This window comes from Balaenoptera musculus, chromosome 9 (genome assembly GCF_009873245.2).
Source record: "Balaenoptera musculus isolate JJ_BM4_2016_0621 chromosome 9, mBalMus1.pri.v3, whole genome shotgun sequence".
Lineage (NCBI taxonomy): Eukaryota > Metazoa > Chordata > Mammalia > Artiodactyla > Balaenopteridae > Balaenoptera > Balaenoptera musculus.
Genome location: NC_045793.1, coordinates 41,382,748 through 41,402,371, shown reverse-complemented (window position 1 = coordinate 41,402,371; position 19,624 = coordinate 41,382,748). Strand labels below are relative to the sequence as shown.

The 19,624-nt window shown below is 37.9% G+C and overlaps 1 protein-coding gene across 8 annotated transcripts in view; it reads right to left on the bottom strand.

Annotated features, from left to right (window-relative positions):
* ELMO1 (engulfment and cell motility 1) overlaps positions 1–19,624 on the bottom strand; it is a 554,248-nt gene that overhangs the window by 475,396 nt on the left and 59,228 nt on the right. For 5 of the 8 annotated variants that reach the window (XM_036863258.1, XM_036863259.1, XM_036863263.1 and 2 more), the window contains exon 2: positions 19,481–19,568. The exons of the other annotated variants lie outside the window; for them this stretch is intronic. The gene's annotated coding sequence lies outside the window, so the exon portion shown is untranslated. The remainder of the gene's footprint in view (positions 1–19,480; positions 19,569–19,624) is intronic. 8 annotated transcript variants of the gene reach the window in all.

Here is a 19,624-nt window from a genome sequence, read left to right as displayed (position 1 = left end):
GCCTGTGTGCCAAACTACTGAGCCTGTGCTCTGGAGCCCGCGAGCCACAACTACTGAGCCTGTACGCCACAACTACTGAAGCCCGCGTGCCTAGAGCCCGTGCTCCGCAACAAGAGAAGCCACCGCAATGAGAAGCCCGCGCACCACAACGAAGAGTCGCCCCCACTCACCGCAACTAGAGAAAGCCCCCGCGCAGCAACAAAGACCCAACGCAGCCAAAAATAAATATAAAAAAATAATAAATAAATTTTTTTAAAAATTTTATTTAAAAAAATAATAATAAGATTAGTTCCAGTCTCCTAACACCTAATGTTCAGAACAGTAGCTGAATTAAGACAAAGTTATGGAATCATGAACGAATCATTTACACTTGACTAAGTTATATGTTACCACTGGAAGACAGGAAGTCAGACTCTGAGAATTTCTAACCCTCACACTAACGAGCCTCATCCATGGAGCACTTCAAGGCTGGGAAGACAACTAGCTTACACCTGTTCTTTTCCGAGTTTCATTCCTCTAGAGTCCCTGCAGAAGAGCAGCATCTCCCAGCATGATGCCAAGAACCTGCCCCAGTTCAGTGACAGTGTTCCCCATACACCTCTAAGGGAGAAAGAGAGATTCTCTATTTGTTTCATAAATATTAACACAGGTTTTTCCTTCCATCAATCATGGAGCCTGGAGACTCTGACACAAGACTGAAAGAAACTCAGGCTGCTGCTCTCAAGGAGTTTACATTCTTATTCTCAACAACTGGGTAATGGACTGAAAGAGTAAAAGAACAAAAAGATACCAGATGCTACTGAATTACTTTACACCTACCTAATTCCATTATGGCAATCAGAATAGGAAAGCAAAATCTATCTGATGAGTTTTTACAAGCCCAACATTTTCTGGCCTCTGCCTCTTTCTCTGTCCCCACCTCCTACTCTGCTCCTTTTTGTTCAATCTCTTCTGACCACCCAGGAAGTCTTGAAGTTCTTCAGATTTATCACACTTTCCACCCACTGTTCCCACAACTTCCCATAGCTGGCATGTTCACTGAATTCAGGACTCAGCCCAAATGTCATCTCCTCAGAGAAGCCTTCTCTACGTGACCTAATGCCAGTAAAATTGGCACACACACCCCGGCACACACATTCCCAGTCATTCTCTCCCTCTCTCTCTCACTCACCCCCTTCACTCATCACTTATCACTACCTTGCAACATATTATATATTCACCTGTTTGTTTATCGTGATTCCACACCAGAGTATAAGCTCTATGAGGGCAGGGATGCTGTATTCTTCACTATTATGTCTATAGTCACATAGTATATTCTCAATGAATATTTGGTGAATGAGGAAGTGAATAAATGAATAAATTGATCAGATTCTGAGGAATCTGATTCCTCAGAATCTCAGAGGCGTCTAATTTCTTAGACGCTTTAAGGCAATTCCTCAGAAATACAGTGAAAAATTACAGGTTGCAGATTAAATTCAATAAGTGTGTGAACTGGAGAGACTGGGGAAGGCAACAGAAGAAAGAATTGGTTACTTAAGAATGGTGCAAATTAAGTATCACCAGAGTGTAGCTGGAAAAATTGGTGGGCATCAGACCTGGGTTCCAGTCACAGTCATGGAATCAGAATTCTCTAAACAGGAAAAAAAAGCTGGGAATAATAACCAAAATGAGGTGATGTATGTGAAATTGTTTTATAGCAATATAAACAAGTAGAAATAAGCATACAGCAATCACATGTTACTTCCCCCTACCTTCCCCTCTCCACTAACAACCACTGCAGGCATCTTCATCAATCATGAATAATAAACTTAACTCCTCTCTGCCATAACTAAACAGGGCATCAGAATCGCCAATACATTAGTAAATCATAATTTTTTAAAGGCTTTTAGCAAAGTAGACAAATTAGGAGTAGAGCAGAATTTTCTTCCTAAAGGATGTCTACAAAAAACAATAATCATTCTCAATTATGAACCATCAAGCTTTCCCTTTAAAATCAAAAACAAGGCAAGGAAGTCAAATAGCACAACCTCTATTAAATATTGTACTGGAGGTCTCAGCCTACACAATAAGACAAGAAAAACAAACAAGCATTATAAGGATTGGAAGGGAGGGAAAGCAGATTTGTCATTATTTGGATGATATGATTGTCTACTAGACACCTTATTAGTATTAATAAGACATTTGTCAAGGTTTCTGCATATAAGATCAAAATACAGAAGTGATTTGCATTTCTATACACCAGCAACAAAGCATTAGAAATAGCAGTCTTTTAAATATACAATAATAAAAACAGAGATTTTTACGAGATCTTTCTGTATAAGATAATAAAATTTATTGAAAAATATTAAACACCAAAATAAATGGAGAGATATCTAAAGTTTATGAATAAGAGGAATCAACATTGTAAAGACGTCAACAAGGACATATAACACACATAAAGGCTGGAGAAAGGTCTACAGACAGACAGAAGCGTGCTATATGCTAAGGCTGACACTGCAGACCAGTGTGGGGAAAAATGAACTATTTAATAAATGGCTCTGGAACAATGAAGGAAAAAATTAAATTCAACCCCTACCTCACAATTTACATTAAATGGAACCATTCCTGAGATTAAGTATTAAAATGAACAGAAAGAAAATCTTAAAAAATATACACAAGAATACCTTAATTATCATAGGATACGAAGGATACCTTACACAAGATATAAGTAGTCCAAAACATAAAGAGAATGATCAATTCACCTACAGTATAATTAAAAACTATTTATCAAAAAGTACCATAAGAAAAATATAAATATATGTCACATATTGAGAAGATATATGTAACATAATGAACAAAGACTTAATACATATAATATATAAAGAACTCCAATGAATCAATATGAAAAGAATATGTAAGCCAAAAGATATACCCAGGCATTTCATCCAAGAGAAAATATGAAGGTCAATAAACTTATGAAAAGATGGTCAGCTTCATCAGTAACTGAAGAAATGCAAAGAAACCTCAATATAACACCATTTTATACCCATGTGACTAGAAAATTTATACAACCTGACAATCTCAAGTACTGACAAATAGGTGAAGAAACAGGAAGTTTCATATAGCCCTGGGAAGAATTTAAATTAGCACAACTACTTTAGGAATACACTATCATTGCCTAGTAAAGCTCTAGGTTGTACACACTAAAACATGGCTCCTCCTCCTGGGTATACACCCGGGAAAAACTCTTGATCATCTAGGAGAAGTGTACAAAAATATTCACAGCATCACCCTAACAGCAAGAAATTGGAAACAACTCAAATAAATGTCTAACCCAAGAAAAATAAACTGCAGCATATCCATAAAGTAGAATACACTATAAAGAGTGAAAATGAACTACAGTTACCAATACATGCATCAACATGAGTAAACTGCAGAAACATAATTTTAATGTTGAGCAAGTCACAGAAAAGGTCATAAAGAATAATTCCATGTTTTATAAAGTTGCGAAATATAGTTTATATTTGTCTAACCCAAGAAAAAGAAACTGCAACATATCCATAAAGTAGAATACACTGTAAAGAGTGAAAATGAACTACAGCTACCAATACATGCATCAACATGAGTGAATCGAAGAAACATAATTTTAATGTTGAGCAAGTCAAAGAAAAGGTCATAAAGAATATTTCCATTTTTTATAAAGTTGCAAAATATAGTTTATATTTGTGTAACTCTAAAAATAAAAAGCAAAGAAATCATTAATAAAATATTCAAGACAAATGTTACAAGGCTGAGGGAATGAAATGGAATCAGGGCTTCAAAGGCACTGGTGATGTTCTATTTCTTAGGCTGGGTGGTGGGTACCTGGGTATTAATTTTATTATTCTTCATTAAACAATATATATCTTTTATATATCATCATTTGCCTATATAGTGAACTTAATAAAATTATAGAATTCCATCATAATTTATTAAAATAAAAATGTTATATCTAGAGGAACCAAGATGGCAGAGTAGAAGGATGTGCTCTCACTCCCTCTTGCAAGAACACCAGAATCACAACTAGCTGGTGGACAAGCATCGACAGGAAGACACTGGAACTCACCAAAAAAGATACCCCACATCCAAAGACAAAGGAGAAGCCACAATGAGATGGTAGGAGGGGCACAATCACAGTAAAATCAAAAACCATAACTGCTGGGTGGGTGACTCACAAACTGGAGAACACTTATACCACAGAAGTCCACCCACTGGAGTGAAGGTTCTGAGCCCCACGTCAGGCTTCCCAACCTGGGGGTCTGGCAACGGGAGGAGGAATTCCTAGAGAATCAGACTTTGAAGCCTAGTGGGAATTGATTGCAGGATTTCGACAGGACTGGGGGAAACAGAGACTCCACTCTTGGAGGGCACACACAAAGTAGTGTGTGCATCGGGACCCAGGTGAGGAGCAGTGACCCCAGGGGAGGCTGAACGAGACCTACCTGCTAGTGTTGGAGGGTCTCCTAAAGAGGCGGGGGGTGGCTGTGGCTCACCGTGGGGACAAGAACACTGGCAGCAGAAGTTCTGGGAAGGACTCCTTGGCGTGAGCCCTCCCAGAGTCTGTCATTAGGCCCACCAAAGAGCCCAGGTAGGCCCAGTGTTGCGTTGCCTCAGGCCAAACAACAAACAGGGAGGGAACCCAGCCCCACCCATCAACAGTCAAATGGATTAAAGTTTTACTGAGCTCTGCCCACCAGAGCAACAGTCAGCTCTACCCACCACCAGTCCCTCCCATAAGGAAACTTACACAAGCCTCTTAGATAGCCTCATCCACCAGAGGGCAGAGACCAGAAGCAAGAAGAACTACAATCCTGCAGCCTGTGGAACAAAAACCACATTCACAGAAAGATGGACGAGATGAAAAGGCAGAGGGCTATGTACCAGATGAACGAACAAGATAAAACTCCAGAAAAACAACTAAATGAAGTGGAGATAGGCAAACTTCCAGAAAAAGATTTCAGAATAATGATAGTGAAGATGATCCAGAACCTCGGAAAAAGAATGGAGGCAAAGATCGAGACGATACAAGAAATGTTTAACAAAGACCTAGAAGAATTAAAGAACAAACAAACAGAGATGAACAATACAATAACTGAAATGAAAACTACACTAGAAGGAATCAATAGCAGAATAACTGAGGCAGAAGAACGCATAAGTGACCTGGAAGAGAGAATGGTGGAATTCACTGATGCGGAACAGACTAAAGAAAAAAGAATGAAAAGAAATGAAGACAGCCTAAGACACCTCTGGGACAACATTAAACGCAACAACATTCACATTATAGGGGTCCCAGAAGGAGAAGAGAGATAGAAAGGACCCGAGAAAATATTTCAAGAGATTATAGTCAAAAACTTCCCTAACATGGGAAAGGAAATAGCCACCCAAGTCCAGGAAGCGCAGTGAGTCCCATACAGGATAAACCCAAGGAGAAACACGCCGAGACACATAGTATCAAATTGGCAAAAAATAAAGACAAAGAAAAATTATTGAAAGCAGCAAGGGAAAAACGAAAAATAACATACAAGGGAACCCCCATAAGGTTAACAGCTGATTTCTCAGCAGAAACTCTACAAGCCAGAAGGGAGTGGCATGATATACTTAAAGTGATGAAAGGGAAGAACCTACAACCAACATTACTCTACCCAGCAAGGATCTCATTCAGATTCAATGGAGAAATCAAAAGCTTTACAGACAAGCAAAAGCTAAGAGAATTCAGCACCACCAAAACAGCTCTACAACAAATGCTAAAGGAACTTCTCTAAGTGGGAAACACAAGAGAAGAAAAGGACCTACACAAACAAATGCAAAACAATTAAGAAAATGGTCATAGGAACATACATATTGATAATTACCTTAAACATGAATGGATTAAATGTTCCAACCAAAAGATACAGGCTTGCTGAATGGATACAAAAACAAGACCCATGTATATGCTGTCTGCAAGAGACCCACTTCAGACCTAGGAACACATACAGACTGAAAGTGAGGGGATGGAATAAGATATTCCATGCAAATGGAAATCAAAAGAAAGCTGGAGTAGCTATACTCATATCAGATAAAATAGACTTTAAAATAAAGAATGTTACAAGAGACAAGGAACGACACCACATAATGATCAAGGGATCAATCCAAGAAGAAGATATAACAATTATAAATATATATGCACCTAACATAGGAGCACCTCAATACATAAGGCAACTGCTAACAGCTATAAAAATGGAAATCGACAGTAACACAATAATAGTGGGGGACCTTAACATCTCACTTACACCAATGGACAGATCATCCAAAATGAAAATAAATAAGGAAACAGAATCTTTAAATGGCACAATAGACCAGATAGATTTAACTGATATTTATAGGGCATTCCATCCAAAAGCAGCAGATTACACTTTCTTCTCAAGTGCACACTGAACATTCTCCAGGATAGATCACATCCTGGGTCACAAATCAAGCCTCAGTACATTTAAGAAAATTGAAATCATATCAAGCATCTTTTCTGACCATGATGCTATGAGATTAGAAATGAATTACAGGGAAAAAACCGTAGAAAACACAAACACATGGAGGCTAAACAATACGTTACTAAATAACCAAGAGATCACTGAAGAAATCAAAGAGGAAATCAAAAAATACCTATAGACAGATGACAATGAAAACATGACGATCCAAAACCTATGGGACACAGCAAAAGCAGTTCTAAGAGGGTAGTTTATAGCTATACAAGCCTACCTCAAGAAAGAAGAAAAATCTCAAATAAACAATCTAACCTTACACCTAAAGGAACTAGAGAAAGAAGAACAAACAAATCCAAAGTCAGCAGAAGGAAAGAAATCATAAAGATCAGAGCAGAAATAAATGAAATAGAAACAAAGAAAACAATAGCAAAGATCAATAAAACTACAAGCTGGTTCTTTGAGAAGATAAACAAAATTGATAAACCATTAGCCAGACTCATCAAGAAAAAGAGGGAAAGGACTGAAACCAATAAAATTAGAAATGAAAAAAGAGAAGTTACAATAGACACTGTGGAAATACAAAGCATCCTACGAGACTACTACAAGCAACTCTATGCCAATAAAACGGACAACCTGAAGAAATGGACAAATTCTTACAAAGGTATAACCTTCCAAGACTGAACCAGGAAGAAATAGAAAATATGAACAGACCAATCACAAGCAATGAAATTAAAACTGTGATTAAAAATCTTCCAACAAACAAAAGTCCAGGACCAGATGCCTTCACAGGTGAATTCTATCAAACATTTAGAGAAGAGCTAACACCCATCCTTCTCAAACTCTTCCAAAAAATTGCAGAGGAAGGAACACTCCCAAACTCATTCTATGAGGCCACCATCATCCTGATACCAAACCCAGACAAAGATACTACAAAAAAAGAAAATTACAGAATAATATCTCTCATGAATATAGATGCAAAAATCCTCAACAAAATACTAGCAAACAGACTCCAACAACACATTAAAAGGATCATACACCATGATCAAGTGGGATTTATCCCAGGGATGCAAGGATTCTTCAATACATGCAAATCAATCCATGTGATACACCATATTAACAAACTGAAGGAGAAAAACCATATGATCATCTCAATAGATGCAGAAAAAGCTTTTGACAAAATTCAACACCCGTTTATGATAAAAACTCTCCAGAAAGTGGGCACACAGGGAAACTACCTCAACATAATAAAGGCCATATACGACAAACCCAGAGCAAACATCATTCTCAACGGTGAAAAACTGAAAGCATTTCCTCTAAGATCAGGAACGAGACAAGGATGTCCACTCTCACCACTATTATTCAACATAGTTTTGGAAGTCCTAGCCACGGCAATCAGAGAAGAAAAAGAAATAAAAGGAATACAAACTGGAAAAGAAAAAGTAAAATTGTCACTGTTTGCAGATGACATGATACTATACATAGAGAATCCTTAAAATGCCACCAGAAAACTACTAGAGCTAATCAATGAATTTGGTAAATTTGCAGGATACAAAATTAATGCACAGAAATCTCTTGCATTCCTATACACTAATGATGAAATATATGATAGAGAAATTAAGGAAACACTCCCATTTACCATTGCAACAAAAAGAATAAAATACCTAGGAATAAACCTACCTAAGGAGGCAAAAGACCTGTATGCAGAAAACTATAAGACACTGATGAAAGAAATTAAAGATGATACCAACAGATGGAGAGATATACCATGTTCTTGGATTGGAAGAATCAACATTGTGAAAATGACTATACTACCCAAAGCAATCTACAGATTCAATGCAATCCCTATCAAATTACCAATGGCATTTTTTACGGAACTAGAACAAATCATCTTAAAATTTGTATGGAGACACAAAAGACCCCGAATAGCCAAAGCAGTCTTGAGGGGAAAAAACGGAGCTGGAGTAATCAGACTCCCTGACTTCAGACTATACTACAAAGCTACAGTAATCAAGACAATATGGTACTGGCACAAAAACAGAAATATAGATCAATGGAACAGGATAGAAAGCCCAGAGATAAACCCACGCACCTATGGTCAACTAATCTATGACAACGGAGGCAAGGATATACAATGGAGAAAAGACAGTCTCTTCAATAAGTGGTGCTGGGAAAACTGGACAGCTACATGTAAAAGAATGAAATTAGAACACTCTCTAACACCATACACAAAAATAAACTCCAAATGGATTTGAGACCTAAATGTAAGACCAGACACTATAAAACTCTTAGAGGAAAACATAGGAAGAACACTCTTTGACATAAATCACAGCATGATCTTTTCTGAGCCACCTCCTAGAGTAATGGACATAAAAACAAAAATAAACAAATGGGACGTAATGAAACTTCAAAGCTTTTGCACAGCAAAGGAAACCACAAACAAGACGAAAAGACAACCCTTAGAATGGGAGAAAATATTTGCAAACAAATCAACAGACAAAGGATTAATCTCCAAAATATATAAACAGCTCATGCAGCTCAATATTAAAGAAACAAACAACCCAATCCAAAAATGGGCAGAAGACCTAAATAGACATTTCTCCAAAGAAGACATACAGATGGCCAAGAAGCACATGAAAAGCTGCTCAACATCACTAATTATTAGAGAAATGCAAATCAAAACTACAATGAGGTATCACCTCACACCATTTAGAATGGGCATCATCAGAAAATCTACAAACAACAAATGCTGCAGAGGGTGTTGAGAAAAGGGAACGCTCTTGCACTGTTGGTGGGAATGTAAATTGATACAGCCACTATGGAGAACAGTATGGAGGTTCCTTAAAAAACTAAAAATAGAATTACCATATGACCCAGCAATCCCACTACTGGGCATATACCCAGAGAAAACCATAATTCAAAAAGGCACATGCACCCCAATGTTCATTGCAGCAGTATTTACGATAGCCAGGTCATGGAAGCAACCTAAATGCCCAGTGACAGACGAATGGATAAAGAAGTTGTGGTACATATATACAATGGAATATTACTCAGCCATAAAAAGGAACGAAATTGGGTCACATGTTGAGACGTAGATGGATCTAGAGACTGTCATACAGAGTGAAGTAAGTCAGAAAGAGAAAAACAAATATCGTATATTAACGATATTTGGAATTTGTATGTGGAATCTAGAAAAATGGTACAGATGAACCGGTTTGCAGGGCAGAAGTTGAGACACAGATGTAGAGAACAAACGTATGGACACCAAGGGGGGAAAACCGCGGTGGGGTGGGGATGGTGGTGTGCTGAATTGGGCGATTGGGATTGACATGTATACACCGATGTGTATAAAATTGATGACTAATAAGAACCTGCTGTATAAAAAAATAAATAAAATTCAAAAATTAAAAAAAAAACTAATACTAAACTTTCTTTGGGTTATTTGTATGGAAATATGTTAATATAAATGTTTCAGACATTACATGAAATTCCTAAAAATCTTATATGTTCTGGTATAATGTTATAAGTCATAATTCTAGTCATTACTTTAAAATGTATATCTCAGAAATAACTAAATTTCCTTGTCAATTGTATTATTATGAACTTTCATCAAGTCTTTAACTGTGGTCATTTTTAAGTCTTTTGTCATTTACAGACAGTTCTGGGTGTACTCTGATGCTTTTGCAAAAATGTTCCTGTAAAAGGGTTTCATCTTCAAGGAATTCATGGAAAAGACTCTGACAAGTACAGGTTTCTGGTAACTGACTATACTGTTGAACTGAATGAACAAGCATTTTCAGAACTCTAATGGAAAACTGATGAATTCATAAAAGTGCTAACAAAAGATCAAGATAAAAAAACATTAATCACATGGGACTGAGTGAACTGATGAGGATGATTATAATTTTTGTGACTTTCTGTTTGAATAAAAAAAATGTTAAATTTTGGTATTTATTTACCTAGAAACTTCACTTATGTGAAAGGCCAAATTTTAGCATAATAACAAAAGAATGATGCATTCCTTTACTAATTAATAAACATTGGAAGTACCTTTAAACTTTCCTGTATATATTTAACTTAGTTATGTCTTAAGAAACTATGCATAACACAGAAGAATCTATAATCTGGTAAAGAATCAATAGTTTCTTTCCTAAAGAAGTAAGGAGCATATTTTCTACTGATGTAGAGTTTAAAAACCTTCAGATTTGAACAGGACAGAATGACTGCAGTTTCTTCCTGATTCTCTTAATCATTGGCATGTTCCTTATTCCTTGCCTGAAATTCCGTCCTCTCATGCACCTCCTGCATCACTCCCTTGATGAGTTGATGGCCTGTCGTGTGATTATTTAGCTAGTCTGGGGGATGATAGGCCGGGGGTGGGGTTCATACAGAGAGAAATGAGAAAGCAGTTGAGATGTAGGCTCAGAAATACCTTTTTTCCATGTCCCTGTTACTAAAACTAATAAAAAGTAACTGTCAAAAGTAAAATCCTGAAATGACTTAAGTCGCTACAAATACTTGCTAGTATTTGCCATTTAGTCATTCTCTTGACCTTTTGTAGTGAGTATAGGATGAACATTGGCTCTTCTCAGTTTCAGTTAAAAAAAAAAAAAAAAGCAATGAGCTTCTAGTTTCAAAACTCTCTGATTAATCACAAATAACCTAGTCCTGATCCCTAATTTTAAAAATAAGAAAACTACCCAGAGAAGTTAAATGACAGAGGCAACAAATATATCTTCATATGTTTAAGACCATAACTTCTGAGGTCAGAGGGCCTGAGTTGGAATCCTGACTGTGTCACTAACTGGCCAGGTGACTCTGGCCAAATACCTTCCCTTAAGCTCTCCAGGCCTCAGTTACTCGTCTGTAAAATGAGAATAATACTGCTACCTCATAAGGTTACTATGATGATTAAATGATGCCAAGTGCTCCCATGAGAACCTGGCACACAATAAATGTTCAATAAATGTTTATTATCTTTATTTCCTAAAGTCATAAAGCCTGGTAGTTCCAAAATAGAATTTTCTATAGATTTCTCTTTCTATCCACCCAACCCTAAGCTACACATCTCATTTTTAAAGTTATAGCAGCTTAATAATTAACATTTTTTATAACTTTGAATTGTACTAATATAGTTTTCTCTCCTCCCCAGGGCTAACTGGAACATATGCAAGTGTATTTCAAACTAATAAAAATGCAGTAATTCAATAAAGAATTGTCAGTCTACTTTCTGTCAATCCCTTCAGTCTAGTTTACACATTTAATGGGTATTTTCAGCTATGTTTCTAGATAAAACATAGCTTCTATGTTCTTCTCAAAACTAAAACATAGTTTCTATGTTTCTATGTTTCTATGTTTCTCTCCTTTCCCTGCTGCCTTAGGAGGCCCACTCTGAGCTCAGCAAAGGTTCATGTTTAAGGCACTAACAAAGCAGAAGCATCCAATCAATGAGAAAATAAAACATAATTTGTTACTTAATAGTTCTAAACAGAAAGCTGAAGTCTACATCATGGGAAAATGTGCACTGTGTTGGCTTTCCTGACACTATGATTTATTTTTCGTTTCAATTATAGCTGGGGTATGGGTACCATGTATGAAGTTCCCAAAGAGCTCATATGGCCCTGGCCCAGCTTCAGCCTGCTTTTCCCAAAAGCTGTAGTTTATACCCTAAGATCACATTTAAAATATTTAACACAGACACAGGGCGCACGGTGACCAATCAGAATGGACTCTGGCCATGAGAGACCAGTATACCAGTGAGCCCTGGCTGAAGGCCAGTGCCTTGAACACCCAAGCAGCCCAGGAAGGAAAAAGGAAGAGCTGGCTGCTGAAGCTTTGCTATTGTTATACAGCCGTTTATATCTAACTGTAGAGGCATCTAGCTCCCATTTCTCCACGTTGTCCAAAAACTTAATAATACATTTTTGAAAGTCTTGCAAAAGCTCAATATACTATATATCCAGGGCATCATTATCACTTGCCAGATAAAAAGAACATTACTTAACTGTTAAAAAAAAAATCTAGAAGTTTTACATAGTAATTTTTGGTTCCTTGTTCCTATCTCCCTGATGCCTCTAACAGTTTCTCTCCTTGGAAGCAAAGCAGTACACAAAAGCACACATAATCACACCTTAACAGGTTACCATTTCCCTGCTAAAAACTTGGTAACTGAAAAAGAAGGAAAATCTTTCTGTTTTTATGAACCAGTAACCAGATACCAAATTTTTCCTAATCAAAAAGGACCAGTTCATGCAGCCCAAGAGGGAAAGGCTGAATCAGCTCAGCAAGGTTTAGGATTATACCTTTGAACAGAGACCTGGTCTTATAACCACTGTTTTTTAAACATTTTTGTTTATCCCAGATCAAAAAGTTGCAAGAAATCTGTGAGCCTTTAATTCACAGTATCCCTTAATTATCCATTAGCTGAAAATCTCCATATCCACAGGATGTGGCAGGTCTTAAAGTTTCAAGAAAGGGAAGCTGCCAGGCCATGTGTCTGTCTTTGGGTCGGCAAACTTAGGTCACTAGAAACAGATCTTAGTTCAGGGATGAGTCAACTCTGTGGCCTCACACAGTTATGCAAATGAGGGTGAAACACTAGTACATCCCCAGGAAAGGGAGGGCCATGACCTTTTGTGACCTGAAAGGGTTACCCCTCCCAACAATCCTCGGCAGGCAGGCAGAGCAGTTCAAAGGGGAGAAGATGGGTAAATTTGCATAAGGATAGAGGAGTTGCCAGGAAAAAAGGGACCCAGAACCCTTCCTTTTGACATTCAACTTATTAGACTCTCTGATGGGTAGGGATTGTCCTGAGCAAAAGGAAACCTAGAGTTTGAAGGGATTAATTAATAGCCCACCAAAGTGGTATTAAAATTACTTTAAACTGAAAACATCAAAACAATCAGCAGCTACAGAGAAAAAAATTATCTAAACCTAGAGCAGAGCCTCCTCAAAATACAGTTGCCCCTGACCTCCCCTTCAGAGGGAAGAGTGACCCTTACCACCAGAAAGTATGAATTCTGCTTCCATTAACATCAACACGCCCAAGAGAACTTTCCATACTTTCCCACTGAAGCTCTAAGCCCCCTACCCTTTTTTCTTAAATTGGTGTATAGATCTTTACCTCTGAACATTTGACAAATTACTCCTTACTGAGAACTACTGCAAGCACAGGTAAACAAGGCTTCTCTTTTCTCCTGTTAATCTGGCTATTGTCAGTTAATGGGCAAGCCCCAGACCAACCTAAGTGGGTAGAGGAAAAGTTTTCCGCCCAACAGGTCCCAAAGACAGAAGGAAAAGTCAGAAGTAAAACCCAAGTTCAAAAACAGGATCTGGAGAGTTCGTCCACAATCCAGTCATGCTGGCTGAGGGAGCCTGTACCCGGGCAGCAGCTGAGCTCAGATGTGTACATATAAGAACCGTGACATTAGAAGGCTACACTGGGGTACCCTGTGGACTGCACAAGGATCTAGGCCAGTTCTGGCTCCCAGTTCTCTCTCTTCCTGGCATCCTGAATCAGATCTGAAATGTGGACCAGATACACCCCTAAAGTTTTCAGATAGTGGCAGCACTGAAGAGATGGGGTGTTAACCGACCTCCAACTAATGTGCATAAAAGAATGTTCAGAAAATTGATATGAAAAATGAAAGCATACTGACCAAATTTTAATGTCAGTACACACAAACCCACAGAGAGAAAGAGATGGAGAGAAAAAAAAAAAATTCCAAAAACTGCTTCGGCTAGGATATAAAAGGGGAAAAGAAACTAGTATTTACCCGTGGTCTTCTATGTAAATACACTTACATCTAATTTGCTAAATTCTTGACTCTGCTCCCCACAATGTTTATCCTTCAACATTTTCCCTTTCAGGAAGTGGAACTTCTAGTCAAGTAATCTAAGAATCATCCCTAACTCTTTTTTCTTTTTTTTATCCCGCTCATTCATATTCACTGTCAAGACAAGCAGATCTGACCTCCTATGTATCTCTCCCAGTTTTCTTCCACCTCCACTGCCACCACCACTTGCGCTGGGACTTCTTTTTTTTTTTTTAATTTTTATTGGGGTATAGTTGATTTACATCACTGGGACTTCTGCAGTAGCCTCCTAACTGGTCCCTTGTATTCACTTGCTCCTCCTCCCACTCCCAATTCCATTCACTACAGAGAACTTTTAAAATATCTTATCACTTCCCAACTCAGAATCCCTCAATGGATTTCCAGTGCTCCTAGAATCTTCACCATGACCTTATCTTGTATCATTCTCTCCTCGGTCGTTACTTTTCAGCCACTACAGTCTTTCTGGAAAGGGTCAGGCTCTATCCTACCTCACTCTCTACTTGGAAAGATAAACTGAAGCTCATCTTCTGATCTCGGATTAAATGTCACCTTTTCAGAGACCTCTTCCTTGCCTTATTACCTGTGGATGAAAAATGTCGCCTGCCATATCGTCGTCCGCTACAGCGGACCCCAAGAGTGCACCCTGAGAGGACTCAGGATAGGAAAGAACAGGATGCTGGACCCAGACAGCTAAGGTGCATATCAAAGGAATGATTTCACTGAGCCCAGACTCTTCCATCTTCCCAAACATAGAAGAGTGCTAAACTCATTAACTTGAGATGTCTGGTTTTCTTTAATTAACAGTAATATTGTGATGTTCTGACTCCCTGGTTTTGTTGCAAAAACTCTTATATATCCTGGCTCCTCCCTTTCCTCTTCAGACCAGCCCCTCCGCACTATCTGAGAGGCTTCCTCTTGGGCTTGAGTCCTCAGAAAGTCCACCGAGTAAAACATAATTCTCAATTTGAGGTTGTGCATTTTTTTTCAGTCGACACACCCAACTTCAAAATTAGATATTTATTCTCTACAATGAAAACCTATAGAACTGGTTGCAATTTTCTTTCATAGAATCAGTCAAAACATGTGACAATATACTTATTTGTGTGCTTATTCATGCATGTCCCTTCTTCCAATAGACAGTAAACTCTATGCAGGCAGGGGACATGGTGGTTTTGTTTACCACTGATACCTATCGCCCAATACAACACCCAGCCCCACAGGAGAGGATCAAGAAATATTTGCTGAATGCTACTGCAATTAGGTATTTTAATCTCCACATTACCTGTGATAGGATGACTATATGACCCAGTCTGCTTGACACAGTCTTTGTTTACACCTGTTGAACTAGGATAATGATTGATAAATTCTCACCTTCGTTCTGGGCTTTATGCTGAGTAATATAGTCACTCTACCTACAAGGAAGCTGAGATTCGGAGAGATCAAATAAGCAGTCAATTCTCCTTACTCGTGGTAGTTATGCTCTACAGAGTCTTCATGAGCACTAAATTAGCAAATGCTGAACCACTGCTGCAAGGGGAAATGCAGAATTACGTTCCCTCGAGCTAGTGACTGGCCACAATACTTCCTTCAGCCAATCAATAAATAACTTGGTTTCATGTGTGTTTCTGTTTAAAGACACCTCATTTAATATATGTTGTGGATTCATTAACATTGAACTCATAGCAACAACATGGTCACTCATGCATGTAAAAAGATAATTAGCATACATATTTTCTTTTTCAGGCATAGCATAGCCTTCTTGCACTTGGGAACACAGAGAACTCTCTATCACTGTGCTTTGGGCTAATTTTAAACAGTGAAATTACAAACAAAAAGCATAAAAATGTGGAAAACATGGCATTAAATAGACTATGAAAAAAGGACATCTGTTTACAGTAGAAGAGCTGAAAAAAGAAGGCAGAGTGCCTTATTTGACTTCAACTGGGAACTTGTTCACTGGGTAACTCCAAATGTTCACTGCTCTGTTCATGTCTGTGAATGACTACAAAAGCACCATAAGCACTGATTTGAGGTTACTACTCTCAAGTAGGCAAATTCACTAATATGGAAGCCCCCAATAATGAAGATGGACTGTAGCCTTGTATAAGGTTATACAGATACCTTAGAGTAAGGACAGACCCCAGAAAATGTCCAACTTCACAGCTTACATCCATTCATTAGATCAGTATCACCAAGGAAAGAACTGCTCTTTCTAAAGCAGGGTACCACTATTCTAGCTAGATTGGTTATAATTATTAAGACTCCTAGATTGCCAGTTTATCAAAGTTCCAGTGGAAAGTGCAGAGAGAGGCAAAACTCTTCTTCACAGAATGAATACAAATCTGTATAAAAGTAGTTAGCAATCTATGACTCTACACTACTGAAGAGTTAAACTGCAGGAACTAGCTACTAATAAGTGACAATTCACAAGGGAACCCCAAGTTACTTGTAATAACAATGGGTGATTTCACAATGGGATGCAGGTCCTACAATTAATAAAAAATGTAGGGCTTCCCTGGTGGCGCAGTGGTTGAGAATCTGCCTGCCAATGCAGAGGACACGGGTTCGAGCCCTGGTCTGGGAAGATCCCACATGCCGCGGAGCAGCTAGGCCCGTGAGCCACAACTACTGAGCCTGCGCGTCTGGAGCCTGTGCTCTGCAAAAAGAGAGGCCGCGACAGTGAGAGGCCCGCGCACTGCGATGAAGAGTGCCCCCACTCGCCGCAACTAGAGAAAGCCCTCGCACAGAAACGAAGACCCAACACAGCCAAAAATAAATAAATAAATAAATACATTTTTAAAAAATAAATAAATAAAAGATGTAAATTTGTGGGACTATAAATATTTTTAAGAGTCAAAACTTGAATCATCCACAGACTAATGCCCAGGTATATTGACATGTAGACCATAAGAAATCAAGTATCTGTGCCTCTTCCCAGTCCACAGGGGAGGAAAGACTCTTCAGCAAGGTTCCGGTACATGATCACTCTCACTTTTCAGGAAATCCCCTCTACGGTTTCTCACTTCTTAATAAATTTTTATTTACTCTTCTAAAACACATTCAATAACAAGGGTTGAGATCAGCCTGTAAGTTTATGAACAGTATGAGTAAAAATATCTTCAATTACAGACTAGTTTTCTATTTAAGAATTTAAAAGACTATTTAAGACTATTTACAAATTCAGCATTAGAAAAATACTTCCTACTGGTCCACTTTATTCTAAGTGGCTCTGCTCTGTTAGCATGTCAAGACTCACACTACGCTATGGATAGAAGGTATAACATCTGAAATATTTTTAGCTAATTGATATGAATTTAAGGCAATCTCAAAATCACTTGCCTTATACTTAAAAAAGAAGAGTCTTCTTCCTACTATTTAGAGACTACTAGCTTAGAAATGGTTTTGAAGTTTGGGAGAAAATTAAATGTTCTCTCCTAAACTCAATTTAGAGTTCATAATTTGAAATAATTTCAGACTTACGTAAATGTTCCAAAATGATCAAAAAAATAAACAACCCAATTAAAAATGGGCAGAAGACTTGATTAGACAGTTTTCCAGAGAGGGCAGGCAGAAGGCCAACAGGCACATGAAAAGATGCTCAACATTGCTAATCATCAGGGAAATGTAAATCAAAACCACAATGAGATATCACTTCACACCTGTCAGATTACCTATTAGCAAAAAAAAAAAAAAAGGAAGTAAAAAAGAAAAAAACATAAATAACAAGTGTTGGTGAGGGTGTGGAGAAAAGGGAACCCTCACACACTGTTGGTGGGAATATAAACTGCTGCAGTCACTGTGGAGAACAGTATGGAGGTTTCTCAAAAACTAAAACTGGAACTACCATATGACCCAGCAATTCCACTCCTCGGTATATATTCAAAAAATAAATAAAAACACTAATTTGAAAAGATGCATGTACCCCAACTTTCAAAGCAGCAGCATTATTTACAGTAGCCAAGACATGGAAGCAAACTAAGTGTCCATCAACAGATGAATGGATCAAGAAAATGTATAAAATATATATATATATATATATATATATGTATATATATATAACATATATATACATATATTACTCAGCTATAAGAAAATGAAATTTTGCCACTTGCAACAACCTGGATGGACTTGGAGGGCATTAGACTAAGTGAAATAAGTCAGACAAAGACAAATACTACATGATATCACTTATATATGGGATCTAAAATATACAACAAACTAGTGAATATAACAAAAAAGAAGCAGACTCACAGATATAGAGAACAAACTAATGGTTACCAGTGGGGGTGGGGGAGTGGAAGGTACAAACTATTGGGTGTAAGTTTGGCTACAAGGATGTATTGTACAACCTGGGGAATATAGCCAATATTTTGTAATAACTATAAATGGAGTATAATCTTAAAAAATTGTGAATCACTATATTGTACACCTGTAACATATAAAATTGTACATCAACTATATTTCAATTAAAAAAAGTTCCAAGATGAATATGAAGTATATCCTTCACCCAGATTCCCCAAATACTAACGTTTTATCTCTTTTTTGTATTATTACTTTTTTCTCAATTGTGAAGTAGTTCAGAGTACACCAACCCAAAATGCGCCACTCTATCACAAGGACTGTTTTGACTGAAGGCAATTTCTTAAAAAGCAGACACAGGATGAGCTTTCTGATCTCTGCTGATCTGCTTAAAAACAGAATAACAACCTTAACACCTGAGATGAGGTGGCACCAGGTAGACCTGCACAAACGAACCTTATCAAATTGACCCTTACCTTCCATTAGTTTCCACATACATATACCTTCCCACAGTTTGCCACCCTTGGAAACCTAAAGCCCCTTTCCTTTGTCCTATCACTTTTCTAAAATGTATTGTTCTTTGTTAAGATGCTATACAAACCCAAGTCCTAGCCACCCCTTTGAGTCACTCATCACTGAGTTTCTCCCTTGTGTATGCATGCTGCTTGTGTCAATAAACTTATTTGTTTTTCTCTCATTATTCTGTCTTTTTCAGTCTAATTTGCAGGGCCCCAAGTGGAGAAACTAGGAACATAATGGAAAAAGAATAGTCTTTCCTCCCCTATAACTGTGTATGAATAAGTTGTAGACGTGATGTCCCTTTACCCTAAATACTTCAACATGTATTTCTGAAGATCAAGAACATTCACTTACAGGGAATTCCTTGGTGGTGCAGTGGTTAGGACGCCAAGCTTTTACTGCCAAGAGTACGTGTTCAATCCTTGGTCAGGAAACTAAGATCCTGCAAGCCGTGCAGCGCAGCAAAAAAAAAAAAAAAATTCACTTACATAAACACAG